Source organism: Dasypus novemcinctus, chromosome 26 (assembly GCF_030445035.2).
Source record: "Dasypus novemcinctus isolate mDasNov1 chromosome 26, mDasNov1.1.hap2, whole genome shotgun sequence".
NCBI classification, from domain to species: Eukaryota; Metazoa; Chordata; class Mammalia; order Cingulata; family Dasypodidae; genus Dasypus; species Dasypus novemcinctus.
Genome location: NC_080698.1, coordinates 26272646 through 26278573, shown reverse-complemented (window position 1 = coordinate 26278573; position 5928 = coordinate 26272646). Strand labels below are relative to the sequence as shown.

The following is a 5928-nucleotide window of genomic DNA, read 5'->3' as shown; positions in this document are numbered from 1 at the left end:
AAAGTCAGATAAAGATACTATAATAAAACAAAATTACAGACCAATTTCTCTTATGAATATAGATGCAAAAATTCTCAAGAAAATACTTGCAAACCAAATCCAATAAAATTTTCGACACTCTTCTTTGCAGAAGTGGAAAAGTCAATTATCAAATTTATTTGGAAGGGTAAAGTGCCCTGAATAGCCAAAAACATCTTGAAAAGGAAGAATGAAGTTGGAGGACTTATACATCCTGAATTTAAAGTATATTACAAAACTACAGTGGTCAAAACAGCATGGTATCAGCACAAGAATAGGCATATTAACTAATGGAATCGAATTGAGAGTTCATCCTAACTTCTATGCCAATTGATTTTTGACAAGGCTGCCAAGTCCACTCAGTTGGGAAAGAATAGTCTCCTCAACAAATGGTGTAGGGAGAATCAGATACCCATATGCAAAGAATGAAAGAGCACCCCTATCTCACAACACATAAAAAAATGAACACAAAATGGATCAAAGACTAAGTATAAGAACCAGAGCTATAAAGCTCTCACATAGGAAAGCATCTTTGGGATCTTGTGTTGGGCAATGGTTTCTTGAACATTATACCCAGTATACAAACAATGAAAGAAAAACTAGATAAATGGAACCTCCCCAAAATTGAAAGCTTTTGTGCATCAAAAGACTTTTTCATGAAAATGAAAAGAATGCTTATTCAATGGGACAAAATATTTAGAAAACACATACCTGATAAGGGCTTAATGTCCACAATATATAAAGAAATCTTACAACTCAACAATAAAAAGACAAACAACCAAATTAAAAATGGGAAAGCTCCCCTTTTCTTTCCCCATCCTTCATGTGCAAGTCCCTCCCCCTCCCCCCTTCTCTCTCTCTTTTGTGAGTTATAGCAACTGTTGCCTTTGAATCAAGTGCCATAGTCACCATAATCCTGGTGACTGTTACCCATCAACAACAAGTACTCCTCTTCTCCTTCCCACCACCACCATCTCCATCACCCACCACAAACACCACAATAATCCACAGCCAAGATGGATGGGATAAGTATATTGGTTAGGAACACAGGCTTTGAAGTCAGATTCCAGACACCATCATGCAGACATCAGAGACTAGACCAGACACAGGTTTAACAGAGACGTTACAAACATCTGTATCTATTCAAGCAACAGTGCCTACACAGGTGGCACAGCAGGGATCAGTACAACAACAGTTGCAGCAGATATAGACTGTGCAACTGGTACAACATGTCTGCCCAGCTCAGGTGCAGTATGTGGAAGGAAGTGATACTGTCTATACCAATGGAGCAATCCAAGCAACAACTTATCTTGATAGAGAAATACAGATGTATGACCAAAACACTGGAGGGAATTACATCAATACTCAAGGGAGTTCTGCACAGGTGACTATCATGGTCTTGTCCCACAGTATGGTAGGCACCAGTAGGATTCAGATGGGCTTCACAGGAGGATAACTCATCAGCAGCTCTGGAGGAACCTATCTGATCAGTAATTCAATGGAGATTTCTGGTCACTCAGTGACACACACAACTCGGGTCTCTCTAGCGCCAGTTGAAATGGCAATAGAGGCACTGCGGAAGTCTGATGGTCTACTTTTTGACTCACAGAAGCTCTCTTCTCAACACCACTTTCAGTGGCATTGAACATCCATGAAGCAGCAGAGGGAGTGAGCCTTCCTGGAAGCACTCTATACAACCAAAAACATTACCTATGAGACAAACTGGATCCAATCAATGCTGCTTCTTTTGGAAAACTAATAAAGTCAAGTTTTATGGGGGTATGTATCAGAAGATTGGGAATTAGAAGAAACTCCTAGTACTGTAACTATGGGATTTGTATCAAGCCAGAATCTCCTCTTAATCAGCTGTAAGAAGACATGCAGTATAAGGCTATGAGACAGCAACCCATGCAACAGAGAGCCTGTGCAGAAAGTGGATGGAGTTGCGGATGGTTTCACAGGAAGTGGTTAACAGACAGGCACATCTGTTGAGCAAACTGTAATTGCCAAAAGTCAACATCATAAACAAATTTTAGGTGCATCTTGAGCACTTCCAGAGTTTGGAGAAGTGGAAATCTCTTCTTTGTCAGATGGCATAACCTGTGAGGATATCAAATTACTGCAGAGTCTGTATCAAGAGCACTGTAGGACAATATTGGACGTTGTTGTGAATTTTCAGTTTAACCTGATAGAAATGTGACAAACATTCTGGCCCTATTCTTCCTCTACTCCAACAGATGGCACTACCATTACTAAGTCAGGCAATCTTAGTGGAATAGAAAGTTTATTCATAATGAGTAAACAAAAGCAAAGCTGATAACTTTGTGCAAACATGAGTCTATCCTGAAATGGATGTGTAACTGACTATGTGAAGTATCAGGCTTTGGTGGAGATTCTCATCCCCGGTGTCCTTAGACCTATTCCTAGTGCCTTGACCCAAGTCATCCAAAATTTTGAAAAAAAACTTGAAGGTTGGCTTTCCAATGTCACGAACAATATTCCACAGAGATGGGTACAAACCACGGTTGCTGCTGTAAGTGCATTTGCCCAGACTCTGCAAAGATATACATTTCTCAATCACCTGGCCAAGGTGGTTCGTGCAGTGCTTCAGAACACTTATCAAATTAACCAGATGCTCAGTACCCTCAAACCATGTTGACAAGGGAAATGTGCAGGAGAAGCCTTCTTGGGTGTCCAGTATGATGACCACATGGTTCAGAGACTAGAAACAGACCTTAAGATCCCAGCAGAGCACCTTGCAGCAGTGGGCTGCCTATCTTGACAATGTGTGTAAGCACTGATGAAGTCCTATGAAGGAAGACCCAGGTTTCCTGAAGCCATCAGGCAATTTTGGTTAAAATGGTCTTTCTCCAGCTCGATGGTTCTACACAGTGCTGCTAGCTTTGGCTTCTTCTACTTGATTCATCTACTCTGTGATGAGAATATATTCTACTTAGTAGAACAGCATGTTGCCCAGGCAACAGGAGAGACACCATAGCAGTCATGGGTGAGTGGTCATTTAAATTCTGTGTCTCCTGGAAATCTGGATCAAAATGAAGGCAGTGAAGTGAAAAGTGAAATGGATGAAGAACTGGATGACTCTTCAGAGCCTCAAGCCCAAAGAGAGAAAACAGAGCTGACCCAGGTATTTCAGGCCAGCTATATGCAGCCTGTTCTTGAAAGTGGTGTGCAGCAGAGCCACCTGAATTAAACTCACAGTGAATATATCACCACAATTACTCAGACTATCTGACAGTGCAGTGCTATGGGAAATACCTACAGTGCAGTCTAATGAATATCAAAGCTTATTTTTCTAGCTTACAGTAACCCTGCTGATATTGGGCTTAAGTTGGAAAATTAGTAAGTCTGAAGGTCACCTATTGTCAAATCTTTCTGTGCTGACTATTATCTTTTTGGAGTTGTGAAACGGAATGGGTGTGTATATTTTGCCAGATCTTTTTTAAATGTAAACCAATTATTTGCCTCTTAATAAGTTATTTTTTCCCCTTCTTTCAGGTATCAAGAAGGATTTTTGCAACACTTCACGTCAATGTTTTTGTTTTCTTATAATTGAAAAGTAATTTACATGTTTGTCGCTTAAAAAATGGGCAAAAGTCATTTCTCCAAGAGGAAATACAAACAGCTAAAAAGTACATGAAATGATATTCAACATCACTAGCTATTAGGGAAATGCAAATCAAAACCAAAATGAGGTATTATTTCATATCCACTAGAATCACTACTAAGAAAATAGAAAGTTATAAGTGTTGGAGAGGATATGGAGAAATGGGCACACTCGTTCATTGCTGGTAGGAATGCAAAGTGGTGCAGCTGCTGTAGAAGACAATTTTACAGTTCCTTAGGAAGCTAACTATAGAATTACTATGTGACCTGGCAATCCCACTACTAGGTATTTACACAGAAGAATTGTGAGCAAGGACTTGAACAGACATGTACATACTGATATTCATAGAGGCATTATTCATAATGAGTAAACAAAATGTGGTCTATACATATGACAGAATGTTATTCAGCAGTAAAAAGGAACGAAGTCTTGATACATGTGAAAACACGGGTGAAACTTGAGGACATTATGCTGAGTGAAATAAGTCAGACACAAAAGGACAAATATTGTATGATCTCACTGATGTGAACTAATTATAATAAGCAAGCTCATTAATTTGAATCTAGAATATAAGTTACCGGGAGACATATTGGGATAGGGAATGGAAAGCTGATGCTTAATTTGTACAGAATTTCTATTTAGGTTGATCGCAAAAGTTTGGAAATGGATGGTGATGATGGTAGCACGTTACTGTGAATGTAATCAACAGAGCTGAACTGTGTATGTGAATGTGGTTGGAAGGGAAAGCTTTGGGTCATGCATATTATTAGAATGGAAGTTAGAAGATAAAGCATGGGATTATATAATACAACACCTTGCTGTGGATGATGGACTGGGTTAATACTACAAGTATTAGAATGTTCTTTCATGAATTATAGCATATATATGATACTAATACAAGGTATTAATAATAGGGTGGTATATAGACAAAATACACCTAATGTAAACTGTGGACTATGGTTAATATTTTTTCATCAGTTGTAACAAAGGTATCACACTAATGCCACCTGTTAATAATAGAGAGGTATATGGGAACATTGTATTTTCTGTAAACCTACCACTTCTCTAATTTAAAAAAGTAATGATAATTTACAAAGCTATCTTTGGATGAATGTAAATTTCTCACTCTACTCTTGCCTGCTTTGTATTTGGTTGTGTTTTAGTGATGAAGGGGAAAGGAATGCAGTTTCATTTATGTCCCTCTGCAAGCAGCAGAGTTAGTGGACAAGAGTACAGTTTCTGGAATCTTTTTACCTGGATATATGACCTTGGGTAAGTTATTTCATCTCTCTATGTCAGTTTCTTCATGTGTCAAATGGGGATAATAATTTTACCTTCTTCCTAGGGTGTTGTGAGGATTAACTGAGTTATATATAAAGTGTGTAGATAATGCCAAGCACCTAGTAAGCACACAGTAATCTTTGCTATTTTTAGGATGATGCTTCCTTCTGGTGTTGTTAATGAGTTCTGTTTATCCTTCGATTTACCTGTGGATTGTGCCCTTCATGTGGATCACAATTGAAAAAACAATGTGTGCTCTGATCTTTACAACATATAGGCAGATGAGTGCCAAAAAGTAGCAAAATATAATCCCTAGGTCTCCTCATTTAGATATCCTCTTATGCGGACCAGGACACCTGACTGTGTGGACATTGATAAAAGAGAAGGGCTAGTAAAGAAAAAGGGCTTGGGACCCTCCAGAGATGTCTGAAGTTCTAGGAGAAGAACCCAGGCTGATTTAAACCTGGGACCTCTCTTATGCTAGATGGTCACTTACCCTGATCTTATCACCAGTATGCTGTTAAAAATGGCAACCTCTTCATGATCAGTTAATGGGCTATTCAGTGTTCTTAGAATTTCTACTTAGTTTTAGTATATCTCTAAAGTCATTTTCTAATACCACAGCATCCTCCAGATTCGTCACTAAATTTGGTCCCTGAAACTTGGTCCTTATCTTGCAACATACATAGGCCATCTTAAATACATGTCTTTGCTAACTGGTTAAGCAGGGCTTTTGCTCAGGTAGAGAAACCAGCCCTTTGTATGTAGTGAGGAGATGTCCAGAAACAAATCATGCAACATACTATTTATGTTTCTTAAAAGTACGAATAGTGGGGTAGGATAGCTGCTGTACAAATTAAGGATGATAGGACCAGTTTAGGACCTGACTTCACACATATTTCAGAATTGTACTGTGTTTCCTGACCTGCATCGTGCCTCTGAGTCGAAGCCCCTTTGCCATGTGCAGGAACCCTTTCAGTAAACAAGATGAGCCCGTCTTTCCT

The 5928-nt window shown here is 39.0% G+C and overlaps 1 pseudogene; it reads left to right on the top strand.

Annotated features, from left to right (window-relative positions):
• The first annotated feature begins 1096 nt into the window (after window positions 1-1096).
• LOC101437616 (transcription factor RFX3 pseudogene) lies at window positions 1097-3016 on the top strand (annotated as a pseudogene).
• Window positions 3017-5928: the final 2912 nt, after the last annotated feature.